Source organism: Molothrus aeneus, chromosome Z (genome assembly GCF_037042795.1).
Source record: "Molothrus aeneus isolate 106 chromosome Z, BPBGC_Maene_1.0, whole genome shotgun sequence".
In the NCBI taxonomy this organism is placed as follows: Eukaryota; Metazoa; Chordata; class Aves; order Passeriformes; family Icteridae; genus Molothrus; species Molothrus aeneus.
The window spans coordinates 70,348,568-70,362,967 of record NC_089680.1 but is presented as its reverse complement, the minus strand read 5'-3'; the positions used below and the strand labels follow the sequence as shown (position 1 = coordinate 70,362,967).

Below are 14,400 nucleotides of genomic sequence, written 5' to 3'. Positions count from 1 at the left end.
ACAGTCATAAAAATTAGTTTAGGAGCTCCCAGAGAGACACAAACGCATCGTGTTTATTTTATTGTGAAGATTAACTATTTCTAATTAATTGACAATCCATTAGCTGGGGAGTATTTAAAGAAGAAAGAAGACAGTGTACCAGAGAAGAATGCCACTGAGCAGCCTAACATATTTGAAATGGCACTGAGTTGTACAAACTCAGCGAGCTAAAACATCAAATAAATGGGGAATCACTTTATAGTGGCTTGTTAAAAGAAGGAAAGGCCTCCAGAGGAGCAAAAGAGAAAAGGTGAGGAGAGTGAATGAAGAGAGGAAGATGGCAAGGAAGGATTGAACACTGTTTACAACGCTAACCTACAACTTGGGAGCAATATAAGTAATTAGGATACAGCAGAGTATAATAAATGAAAGGACAGAGAACAAAGCCAAGAGTAGAATGTGAGAGAGGGAGAGTAGTTAAGACTAGAACTGAATACAGAAAGAAGCAGAAGGGAGCTTTAAACGTGAATGTAGCAGCAAAATGAGCAGGAAGGAGGACTGGAATGAGAAATAACGCTGCAAAAGAGAGAAAAAAGAGGAATTTGGGGAAAGAAATGTAGAGTACTCACGCAGCCCCATGGACCATGCATTCTAATTACTAAGTATCAACTTTCAACTCTCCATTTCTTGAGAGATCTGTCAGTCTTGGAGCTTTCATGGAAAGTGTTTTAGCAGAAACCTACTGCAGCCATTCAACAGAAGCATTAGAAAAGGATGGGTTTTTTTACTTAGGAAAGAACAAAACCCCCAGCCTTTTTCCCTTTAGGGAAATGGTTTAAATGCTCATATTTTTTTAGAGCATCTCTGAAAGACTTGGCCTCCCTCTTTGAACACCACTGCTGGTTTTGTGAGAGCCCCTAACTGTGATCTGGCCAAGCTACCCAGATACATCAGCTGAAAATGTTCAAGAGGAGGGAAGTGGAATTTATAACACGGCCACGTGGGCTGCACTACAGATATGATTTGTACTAAGAGAAAAATGCATGCATAAAGTGCAATCTAACATTAATTTCTACCTTTAAAACTTTAGAAGCAACGCTAGCCCTTCAGATGCTCCATAATTTATGGTTCCTATTGATTTTGCTGTAAGATATGACCAGATGTTGCTGTTTTGAAAGTACACAGATTAGTTCTGCACTCTTACAGGATTGTTTTAATACAACTTATTTCTCAGATTCTATTGGCATTTGTAAAACTGCGGGTTCTGCTTAAAGCATTCAGGGTGGGAATCAGCCATGCAGTTTGGAAGCTGCAGGGCTGCAGAAAAATAAATAGAAACTGCATTCAAAACCTCATGCACTCACCTAGAGCCTTTCGGTGGCATGTGCCTGGTAGGGACAGTTTTATACAATACCAGGTTTTCCTCTTTGCCAACACAAAAAGTGCAGCAGTTTCCCTCCAGTTAATGAAATTTATCTAATCATTATCTAATCATAATCAATGCACACAGCATTTTTCCAACAAATGCCTTCACTTGTGAAACAACATGTGGTAGGATAAATTGCATCTAATATTTTTATGAAGACTTTAAAAATTATTTTGACGTTTTATGAAAATTACAAACCGTTAATTGACCTGTGATCAGGACCAAAACTAAAATTTCCTTTCCTGTTTAATCAAAGGGATGTAGCACTGTTATTTCCCATACTCTGTTTTTTGGGATAGGGCCTAGCTGCTCTGACAATGCCATCTGTGAGGAATCTTGTAGAAGCAAAGTTTTAAAATTTAAAATTTTTACTTTGAGCATTGTAACCAGTAAATTGAAGATTAATAACCCTGTAATAATAAGTGTCCTGTAGTTATCTCCCTATAGAAATTATATTTCACTGGAGCTCCTTGAGTTTCAGAGTGCTTCAGACTAATTATGAACTTTAATTATAATCCCATGTTTTTCACCCAAGTTACTTCGCCAGGAAAGATAAAGGAGTTTTTTCAAGGAGTTTTTCCACACAGTTTCAACAGAGTTTTCCTTAGCAATGCCTCTGGTTAAGCATTAGTCCACATCTCTTTTTTTCTTTCCAGTTAAAAACCTATGATTTTATGTCCTTGTGGACCATCTAAACTCTATTTTGAGTCACTTCGTCATGTTTCTTCATTTTTTTTGACTTAAAATCAAATCTAGTAAAATACTTTAATTAAGTTATTGTTCAATTGAATAATTATTTAATAGAAGTAGGAAAATCTCAGGAAAATTCTCTCTTTTCCATGCGTTTTTATGCCATCCATATGTGACATGAGTTTTTGAAAGCTGTTTGTTGAGCCAGGAGCAGACTCCTTTGTTGACAAGTATTTTTCAAAGCCTAATGCAGCAAGGAACCCCTGCTGGATGTCCTGCTGTTTGAAGCTTTTCATCCCAAAAATGTTTCCCCGTGGTTTTATGGATTCCTCAAGGAGCCTGGAGTAGTTTCTACAATTATTAAAGAGTAATTCTTCCAACACCTGATGAGTCAGAGCACAGCAGTTTGTTCACTTGTCTCTACACACTTCATCATCACTTAACTGGAGCCATTCCTTGCCTCTCCCACTGATATTATTATTATTATTATTATTATTATTATTATTATTATTATCATCATCATCATCATCATCATCATCATCATCATCATCATCATCATCATCATCATCATTCTTATTATTATCATCATTATCATTATCATTATCATTATCATTATCATTATTTATTTTCAATTATAATGCTTTAGGAAACATGGCATTTTCATCTTTGCCTTGTCTCTATATATAACATATGCAAACACATCTGGAGTTTCATGGTAATAAAAGCTCTTTTACAGGGTGAGATCTGCTTTAAGTTTAGGTGTTGTAGAGATTAAAGATTCACTACATGACAGGGCCTCCTTCTTCAAAGACATTGCTAAAAAATAATCCCTTCAACAACCTTGTGGCAGAGTACATAAGTTGCATTGAATATTTGTGTCTCTAAGGAAAATTATTTTACCTTTCCAAAATTACACACGAGATCTAACCTGTTCCCTCTTTATTTAGATTTCTTGACTTGCATAAAAGTTATTTTAGCATGTTTTTCCTAAAGAAGTAAATAACATGGGAAAAATTCACTTTTGAGAAAGAAAAAAAGCTGAAAATGTTTAATCAAATGAAAGAGACTTCAGCTGTAAAAATCCATAGAATTAAGTTTATTTTATTAAAGGAAATTAATGGCATTTTATAAAAGAGTTACAATGGAAGAGAACAAGTTCCAGGATGAAAGTTGTACTAGACATAATACAGTTATCAAAAAGTCATGAGAAACAGAGATCTAAAACTATTAAGAGTTTACCCTGAATTGCTTACCCATTACCCTCACTCCAGGAGCATGGTGTTAAGCAATACCTGAAATATAAATCCAGAATAAAAATCAAAACACAAGTTACCTGCTTTGTTTTTCTTCTGCTAGGAGAACTCCAGGTTTCTCTGGTGCTTGTTTTCTTCCTTGGATCTCATGTGTTTAACTTTTTAAAGAGGGATACCAAAACATATTGTGTTGGTCTTTGTCTTTTTATTCACAGAATTAAAAAAAAAAAAAAAAAGTTTTACAGAAAGAAAATAGATTTTAAAAAACTAAAAATTAAAGGTAATGTAAATTATTTCAGTCAGTAGACATTTCAAAGCTGACTTGCTTGGCACAGCTGTGATGACTCTTAGGAGAATATTTCTGTGCAATTATTGGATCCTCAGAGATAAAATTGTTAATGAGACATGTAGAGTTTAAAAAAAAAAACAAACCAAACAACAGAATATAACTTGTGCTATAAAAATGTTGTAAAATAATTAGTTGTCTGTATCTAAATATCTTTGCATTAAAAAATTTATTGGACTGTCATTTTTTATAGATTTAAAACACTAGACATATTATATAATAATAGTAATAATATATAATATATAATATATAATATATAATATATAATATATAATATATAATATATAATATATAATATATAATATATAATATATAATATATAATATATAATATATAATATATAACATGTAACATGTAACATATAACATATAATATATATCATATATCATATATCATATCATATATAGTAAATAATATATAGCATATAGCATATAGCATATAGCATATAGCATATAATATATAATATATAATATATTATATATTATATATAATTATAATATATAATATATAATATATAATATATAATATATAATATATAATATATAATATATAATATATAATATATAATAATAATAGATGTATTATTATTAAAATGCCATGCAGCAGTTTAATATTGCTTTGATATTCAGAATATCAAATTTTCATGGTTTGGATTTTTTCATAACAATATAAAGTGGAAGGCGTGAGGGTTCTATTTGCCACCAATCTTAACCAGGTCTATATTAGACGGTTCAAAATTATTTTAATTTAGACAGCTTAAAAATAGGCGGATTGACATGGGATCTTGGCAATGAGGAATTGTTCCCTGGCAGGGTGGGCAGGCCCTGGCACAGGGTGCCCAGAGCAGCTGGGGCTGCCCCTGCATCCCTGGCACTGCCCAAGGCCAGGCTGGACACTGGGACACTGGGAGGTGACCCTGCCATGGCAGGGGTGGCGCTGGGTGGGATTTAAGGTCCCTCCCAACCAAAATCAGCCTATAATTCTGTGATTCAAATATCAGATAGGTCTTTTCTTGAACAGGTGAATATTTATTAGCTTGAACAGGTAATCAATTTTTTCTTTTTTTTTTCTGGCTTCATGTCAGAAAATTCTTTTGCCATTTGGGTGTTGCCCTGCTCATCAGAGAGCAGGTGAGATCCATTTGGTCAAAGTTCTGGGCACTTTGTGTCCTTGGTTCTCAGGGAATGAGGCTAAGAATTGAAGTGAAAAACATTTGAGACCGTACTGGCATTAATATTTACATGAAAATTATGCTTATATCCTTATATAATAACTACACCACGTCTTTGTCCTTAAAATACTTGACTGATGTGGGTTTTAAATTCGGTTTCACAATTTCACAGAAGGGTCTCTCTTCTCCATGAAAATAATGCCCACAGAGTCATTATTAAGAGGCTTTCAGTAATTGGGAAAAAAAGGGGAAAAAAGGAAAAAAAGAAAAAAAAAGGAGGAAAAGTGCCTTCTTCAATGGTTATTATGATGAGTTTTGGACCTCAGTGATCTTTTTGGTCCCTTCCGACCCAAACCATTCGATGATTTCATGACAATCTGAAACGAGAAACAAAATCAGATTTTTCTTTTTTTTTTTTAAGTTATTGAAATGAAACTTTAAAAATTAAAAAAAAAAACAAACAAACAAACACATGTTTAATCTGCTTTCTGTGTCACCCTCAAAGCATCAAGGATGTGTCTGGTCCAGTCTCAAGGACTTCCGTTTCCTGCCCACTGCACAGCCGGATCTGGAGTTGTGGTTTTGTGACAGCTCCCAGGCTGTCTTTGGGGCCACAGTGATTTTGCTGTGGTGCGCAAAGCTCTTCCATTTCACACATTTCAAAGAGGGAAATCATCGTTCAGAATTATTCTGAGGGAAAGGATTTGCCATTCCCCCAGGGACTGTACCACAGATTTACTGTCTTGCTGAACTTGGTTTACGCATTTGTAGCAATTCCATTTCCTTTTTTCTTCTCCAACTGCATATTTTCTTTTTTTTTCCAGTGCCTGCAGCTAGCTTGCTAATTACTTTTCCATCTATTCCAAGCAAAATATAGACTAAATCAGAAAATTATGTAAAGGTCATATTGAACCCCATTCTGATGGAAATGAGGCTTAGGCAGTAAAAATAGTCCTAGATGCCAGGTGGCACTGAAGGCTATTGGAGCAGCCTGTCACATTTAAAAGCTGGAAATCTTGCTTAGGTCAGGAATGAAAATTAATTAGTATTTTTAGCCTATCCCTTAGTGACTGTCCATCCACATATCATAAAAATAACAGCGTTTGGCAAAATGGCTTGCTTCTTTCCAAGATTGACAAGAAAAGTGAGCTAGGAGTTTGAAATCAGCCTGCAGTGCTGGCAGCTGCCTGAGAAACTCAAAAATGGGCATTTTTCTATAATCTGCGCAGTTTCAGAAAGTGTTCTTTGTGGTGGTTATACAATATTCATCCCAGTGTACAAATAAAGTGGGAGATCACACAGTATCCCCTAAACCAGCTACTGATTTCTTCATTGGACTTTTCCTTCCATCAGCTTTTCCCTTTCTTGCCTGAATTTTGAGGCAGAAGTTTTCCAAGATGAAGCTTTTCATTCCTGACATCTGCCTCAGACTGATGAAGGCTAGGTTGGATGGGGGTCTGGGAAAGCTGGTTTAGTGGAAAATGTCCCTGCCCATGGCAGGGGGTGGCACTGGGTGATAAAGTCCCAGCCCAAAATTCCATGATTCTATGAGGTCTGTATCAACAGGGTGGTTTTACACAGGTGCAGCTGCTCCCATCTGGGAAGCAGTGTTCCCCAAAAAGAGATTTTGCAGGTATCTAGTCCTTGCCAGGACAGATGAAAAGAGTAGGGCCAGCTCTGGCTCTGGACAGCTAAGAGAAGTGAATAATAAACATCCAGATATTATTATTTGGTATTTATTTCTTCATCCTCTGAAGATGAGGAAGGAAAGAGAAGATGAACGAGGTGCTGTTCTGGTTGCTGCAGGGATCTCAGTGGACCCTGTTGCTCCTTGAGTCCTCTGTACTCCAGACAAGTAGGGTTGAAACACAGGAGAATTGTAGGAAAAGAACACCTTTTTTGGGGGAGACGCAATGTTTTGGAAGTGAACCACTTCAGTGATGTGGCACTGAGTGCTCTGGTCGGTTTGACAAGCTGGGATTGGTCACAGGTGGCACTCCTGCTCCTGCAGTTGGTTTTTCCCAACCCCAGTGACTCTGGGATTCTGTGAAAAGTCTAAACACGACAGAGAGGAGTTGACAAAACCCTCTGCTGCCAGGAAGGGTTTTCATCCGAGAAGTGCTGAAAACTGAGAGGAGAAATTCCTGGGGAAGGAAGATGACAGGCAAAAAAAAAAAAAAAAGGGATTAATGAGTTGAGAATGGGCACAGATGAAGTGTGTCTGAATGCAGGGATGCAGAGGGAAAGGCAGCGGTGGCGTTGGCTGCTGTTGCAAGGTTTGCTCCCCTCCCGCATTTCTGACTGCCTCCTCCAGCACACCCTGCTCTCCTTTGTGGCCCTGCACAGCTCCGTGTGTTTGCAGCTGCATCAGGGGGCTGCTCCAGCTGGAAGGGCCTCATCCAAAATGCAGTTTTCCTGGTGGAGCCAGCGTTCACTTGGTTCTGCTCCTTGATCTCGCCTGCCATGCCAGTGGCATGGTGTGCTGGCGCTGGTGGGAATGCGCATTGAAAGTTAGAGTGGAGATGAAAAAATTTTCTCTGGTCAAATATTTGGATTACCTTTCACTAAAGATTCCCATCCTGCCATTAGATACGTGGAAAGTGAAATAAAAATTAGCAAATATTAATGAAAGCAAATCATGCAGAATTAGTGGTTGGTTGAGGATTTAGTAGCAGGTTAACGAGCCTGACAAAAAGGACTCAAATCAAAAAATAGCATCACAAGGAGTCTTACTTTATGCTTATTTTGGGTTTAAACTGCCTTACGACCATCTTGAAAGCATTGGATTGATTGTGAAAACATAAAGAATACCGAGGAAGGAATTTCACTCCTTTACAGTGCAAATTTAAATGATTTTTAGTCGTCAGGGCTGTGTATGGCACATCAATTCAGGAGGCAAAAAACATATTGAATAATGACCCATTTGTAGAAAAGCTGTTCCTGTTCAAATGAACAAAATTATTAATTAAATATAAATATAAATATAAATATAATTTAAAATTATTGGTTTTTACAACCACACCTTTTCATTAATTAATATTTTATTACATCGGAGTGTAAAAAAACCCGAGCTCAAGCAGGTTAGATGGCTGCTAAAGCAAGCATGGAGGAAGTCCCAAGGAAAGCTCTCTGGCAGGTGGCAAAGTACAGAGAGCATGGCTGAACTGAGAGAATTTGGTACTTCTGTTAAATTCAGCCTCCTTTGAGGATGATTGTATAATCAGGATCTTGTATTTTGAGATCTTTAAGTCTGTCATAGCTTGAACGGAAAAAAAAAATGTTGAAGGAATATTTGGCCTTATTATTTTAAAAAACAGTGAAATGTTGCTTGTCACTAACATTGGGCAAGACTAAATAGTCCTCTTTAAACTGTATCACTGAAACAACCTAACAGGTAAAATTCAGATGCATTTCTTATCATAAAGAGAATATAAATTGCTTTAGATGCATGGAAATATCAACAAAGGCTTGAATGACTTCACTCAGACAGGACCATGGGAATTTCTGCACATGTACAGCAAATTCTTAGATGATTTCTTGCAGTAACAAATATGTACCACTTCATTGGCATCATTTGTACTCATATATTGACTTCCCATATGGCAATCACTCTTTGCAAGAGCCAAGGCCTTCCTGTTTTCTTTCGTCTTAGAAACGGAATAGATTCTTTTTTAATTGTATATTATTTTGAAGTTTTACTGATGCAATTAAAATGCACTTTACTTTTTTCTACTGGAAATCTTTTAGATAAACTATGCTTTAACTGAGAGCACGAATGTCCTTTTTTAGGCTTGACAAAAGAATGATATGTGGCATTCACCTGCCTGTGTATTGAGTAATCATAAATATGCTTTTGTAGTAGTTAAAAAAATTATTTTGGAAACAACTATTTTTGCATATTTTTCTCTTCTATTTTTTTCTATTGTCTGCAGTAGTCTTCCTTACAAATAAATGACATGTGACTTCAAAACAAAATCGTGGCAAAACCATTTACATACAAGCCACAGTACTGTAAAGCAATGAAATGCTAAATGAAAATTGTCAGAGTGACTGAAGATAAGTAAAAGGCCAAAAGATTTCCCAGTCCAGTTCTTATTCCAGATACAACTTCTGCTGGCTTCCATGGGAATTGTGGCTGTGTGGCAACTGTTGGGATAAAAATAACAATTATGAAATTGCAATATGCCTCAATTATGAACACAGTTGTAATCTTAATTGTAACATGCTCCCATGAATGTCCAGTTTTCTATTACTAAAAATAAGCTAGCATGAAATCTACCTTTATATACTTTGGAAGTTATTTGTGTCAAATACCCTGAGAGATGCCTTGGAATTCCTGAAGTTTTATTGGAATGGCTGCAATGGCTACAAGGAAGAAGGCACAGCCCAAGAACAAAAAGGTCTGGGTAGAGATTTATGTATTCAATTTTCCTGCAGCACTGTGTTTTAACAAAGCATGAATTAACACTCTACAGTAATATTACAAGTCAGTGTTACAGTTATTCATGAATTTCATTAGTTTCAACTTTTCGACAGAATTTCATCCTGTTCCAACTGCAGAACAGTTTATTTATTAATATACACTAAGGGAAAGAGTGAGAGTACTTCAGTATCTCTCCAGGCTGACCAAAAATGTTTCAATTTTATTTTTTTAATCCAGCCTCCTAAATGACAAAACAATTCTACTATTTTTTTTTCCTGCAAAACAGGAACTCTGGTCTTTTCTTTTATTAAACAAAACACAAATCAAACATCCTGCCAGGTGTGTGTTCTGCTCAAACCTCCTCTGAGCAGGGGCAGGGAGAGAAGGTGCAAAGCAATGTGTTTCTCACCAGGTCTTGTTTCCATCTCAAGTTTTTGTAGAACAATACAGGCCATACAATATAACATCCTAAGAAATTCAAAATAAGTTTTTTGCCTCAAACTGTTTCAAGTCCTGCAGTTTGATGTGTCTGTCAAGCTACCTATGACCCACCTGAGGGTGGACACCAGGAAAGGCTCTATGGCTCTGATGCCAAAGGATTTTTGCTTTTTATATATTTCTTTTACCTATTTGTAGCTCTGTAAAGTAAAATTGTATAATTCTACAGTTTCTTCAGTGGTAGGCCAAAACAAGGGGGGGGATTACCACATTAAATTAGGTTTATTCTAACTGGGGATTCTCATCAATTATGCTAATTTGATAAACTGATAAAAGCGTCAAAGCCCTCTATCACATGTGCACCTGGAGGACCTTGAATAAACAGTAACATCTTTTTATCACTTCAATCTTGTTTGGCTCTTTTAGGGGCTATAAGGCAAAATCTCCAGCAGAAGTTTGCCATGCCATTCCCTAAAGGAATAAATTATTTCCCTGGAGAGCGCTGCAACTCAAGCCCCAGCCCTGGAAGGCAAAATTTACCTGTGCTGAGAGCTGTACTTAAACTCCTTATCACAAACTATTTACATTACTATTAAACACAAGCAAGAATTTCAAGTTAAAGCATTAAAGCTTATCAGAAAAGACCAACCTGCAGTATTGCTGTGCAGGGCTTACTGCCATTAGCCACCAAAATGAGTCAGTGCTCCCATCCAGGTGCAACTGGCTTCACGTGAACCCCATTAATCACAAGCAACTAACTTGAATTTGTGCTGTGGAAGTGGCTGGTGCAAAGGAAGCAGCAGATCTCAAGTGATCCTGCTGTGTATGTTCCAAACTGAAGGCTCATCACTGCAAACGTGGGTCGTGATTTTAAGCTGGGAATCTCAACCACTGTAGGTTTCTGGGTTGACAAAAAACCAAGGTGGAGGAGAAAAAAGATAAATGCTGTCCTAGCTGGATTGTCTACCTAGGAAAGGAGAAAAATTTGGAGAATAGTGACAGGATCTGGAATTCAATAGGATTTAGGGTTTTTTACATGGAAATAGCAGGGTTTGATGGCAGCTTGGGAAAAAAAGTGGAAGAGAAAAGGATCTATTTCCTCTGTCCTACATCCTCAGGGAAATAAGTGACTGGTGTGTAACTCTTGTCTATTTCCCTTGGTTTCTGCTGTGGACAACTTTATGCCTCTTTGGACTATATATATTTCACATTTAGTGATTCTCTTTCATCACTTTTTAATAATATTTCATGTCCTGAGGATAACCACCCTCTGAGGTTGTCTTCTGCTCTTTCTGTGTCATTAATGCAGCACTAGTAATTAGGATCTGACTCATACAAATATGAACAGCCTAAGTTTAGGCTGTGGCATTTTTTAGTTCCCCCTGGAATCCTCGGCAAGAGGACTAACTGGATTTATTCTATTTGCTGTTATAATTAAGGTTCACATAATCTTTGCAGGGTTTTTTTTTCCATTTTCCAGATATAGAGGCGAAAAAGGATGAGAAGTCCTCATCATTGGCAGTTTAAACTGCAGTGAAACAATAAAAAATGACATCTTCATATATGATGACAAGAATTATGATGATAAAAATAACACTGTTGCACAGAAATCCCAATTGCAAGTGAGGTTCTGCATTAGCTACCAAACAATATATAGTTTCTTTATTGCTGGGTCTGTTTTACTTAAGCCATTACCAGTGCAGTAAACAGAGACATGGATTTGTTCCAATCACATAAAAATGGATTTGGAGAGTTTGTTTTAATGCAGAATCTGTAGACATTAGCCTTTCCAGGACTGAACCTTTGAACTAAATCTTCCAGACATCCCAACTGAAATCTAATCTAATATTTCTTTGAATATTTTAGCATTAAAAATTCAAGTCTGCAGTCCTTCAGCAAAGTTTTTACAAAATTATTCTCTCTGTTTGCAGAGGGTGGTTTGGTTTTTTGGTTGGTTTTTTTTTTTTTTCCCTGTTTGATGTGAACCAGAATCAACTACAAAATAAATTTGAAAAATATTTCTAATGTATGTTGGAGAATTAATCTAGTTTTAATGAGACAAAATAAAGCACAAAAGGAGTGTAGCAAGCAAGATGGCACAGCTGGGTCAGAAAGACTGGGAGAAGTCAGTGACAGAAAAAGGATCATCTATGAGAAAAGCAGGGACGATGCTGCCTGAGTGGAAAGTTAAAGGAGGAGGAGGAAGAGGCCTTGGAAATGTATTTTCTGTAAGCTGATCAGGTGTTCCCTGGGAAGATAAAATCCTCCTGTGAAAGGTGATGCAGGGATGCAGAGCAAGTCTCACTTTAACACTTGCTAAGGAGGTTTGTGGGAGAGCTGGTGGGGGAAGAATACTGTGAGCATTATCCAGAAACACATATTTAGGTGGCAAAGGGTACAAAGAGGTAAAAAAATTGAAGCATTGAAAATTGGCAAAGAAAGTTCTTAGCCTTGAAAGCTGAGGAATATGAAGAGAAATAATGGAAGACGATTTGGGGAAAATGCCTTGTAGTGTGTTGAACACTTTCCCTAGATTTTAGAGTATTTTTGTGTCTCACCGTCTGTAAAATCACTACAGTGCCTGCTACACTCACCATGCTTCAAATTTGGGCATAATTTGCCATCAAAGGCTTGGGTGTGACGTTTAAGAATCTTAAGGAAAGTCATTGTATATCCATCAAGTATGAATTGCTCCTTTTCAGAAAATATTCTAGCTATTGGCTCAAAAAACGTTGGGAGATGGCTGGACAATCCAGGTTAAATTTCCTCCCTGCAGAAGAATGGTAGGGAATAGAATTACAGGGAAATGTGCAGAAATGACCCAAAATCCACTTCGCACTCAGGGGCTGAACTTTATCTTTTGCTGCATCCAGATGGAGACACCTTGATCATTATAATCAACACGCTCCATTTGCTGCATTAAAAACAAGATAAATATTTAATCACAGTGCAATTAAGTCTGGATCTCTGCCATTAGTTTATAATGAATATATAGGCAGATAGAATCTAATACACTACTAATTCACTTACAAGCCAGGCTGAACAGATTTTTTTCTATTTTTTTTTCCCCCAAAGCTGGTATTTTGGGAATGTTCATGAGATGACAGTGTGTGTCATCTAATTTCTCTGCTTTCATGCATTAACTGGAATAACATGCAGCAATCAGTTTTTGCTATCAATATTCCACATAAACTGTGAATGATGTTCTGCAGTGCCTGTTCTTTTCAGGTTGAAATAACCAAACAAAAAGCAAGGTGTAGGTCAATGCATATTTGTTGATGCAAAGTACATGTGTCTCCCAGCAGTGAAACAGAAGCAACAGTAGCAAATTCATAAAGGAATTTTTTGAAGGAGTAGAAGGAGCTGTTGTGGATTGGTTATTCCCTTTTCTCCTTACTTTACAAATATTTTGTGTGCTGGGCAAGGAAGAATTTCTTGTTACATTTCAGAAGCTTTGCAGGATGAGTTAGTTCAAAATACAGCTTTATTATGATCATCATAATTAACTGATGATGATCAGTTTGTCATGGTGCACCAGTACAAATGAAGTTGGGCCCTAAAACATTTAGATGTTTATGTAACTTTTTAACATAGAATTACTTTTAAATGGAAAAAAAAAAAGATCTTTGAGTGAGAAGGAGCAAATACTGGACTACAAAGCATTAGTTCATTACTGCTGGTGCTTAATACTTTAATACTTTTAATACTTTAGTGGCAGAAGGAGCATGTTGTCTAGAAGACATTTTCATGATTGCTGTGCCTTCAGAAGGTCGACAGCACATCTGCTGGGAATGTGCCCCTCAAAAGTTCCCAAACTCTGCACTGCAAGGCAGGCACCTGGGGGCGTTCAAAGTCTTCACAATAATATTGAATTAACAACCAAAGCAGTAAATGTGAGGAAGATTGGAGACCCTCAGAAGCTTTTGTTGTATTCCTGACCTTTTTCTGCAATAAAGCAGATTTCTGCCAGAACCTGTAGGGACATTCCTGATGGATTTGAATGCTCATCTGTGTGTCTCTGTGGAAGATGGTCCCCTTTTGAATGGGATTAGGTTATACTTTGGATTTGTGTCTGCTGAAGTGTGAAGTCTGCAATCTCACATTTGAAGGGGCAGACCTTTCAAAAATCCATTTTGAGTTTTTAAAAGGGCGATGAGGAAAGAAACAGGTCAATGAACTTCTGAAAAAAAAAGGCAGTCTATCATTTGTGTGCATAGTGGTGGTGAAATTTTTAACCGTGTGAAGAAAACATGTGTGTCACTTAGAAAATTATGTCAACTATAAAGACACGGAAACTGAGCTCATCACAAATATTTGTAAAATATCTATTGCAGATTTTTGCTCATTTCTACGGCGGGATGGTTCAGCTTTGTGCTCAGGCTGCAGGAATTGCTGAGCGGAGGCAGTGCAGGGCTGGATTACCTGGGCATTGAGCCTAATTCAGTGTGATAATCCTTATTTCCCTCCCCACGGGCAGCTTGTGCCATTCTGCTCCTGCAGCAAGGAGGCTGATTCTTGCCTTCCCATACAGGTGAAATGAGTTGTTTGCGACACTGGCTGCCTTTGCACACACTAATTCCAAAATACAGGAGCTCCTGCTAAGTGGGCTCTGTCACAGCTTATTTTGAAGGTTTTGCTCTAGCAGAGGAAGCGCCTAAAGTGTCATGTATCATC

At 37.1% G+C, this 14,400-nt stretch overlaps 1 protein-coding gene across 1 annotated transcript in view; it reads left to right on the top strand.

Moving 5' to 3' along the window:
• EDIL3 (EGF like repeats and discoidin domains 3) overlaps nucleotides 1-14,400 on the top strand; it is a 242,611-nt gene that overhangs the window by 98,479 nt on the left and 129,732 nt on the right. The window lies entirely within an intron of this gene.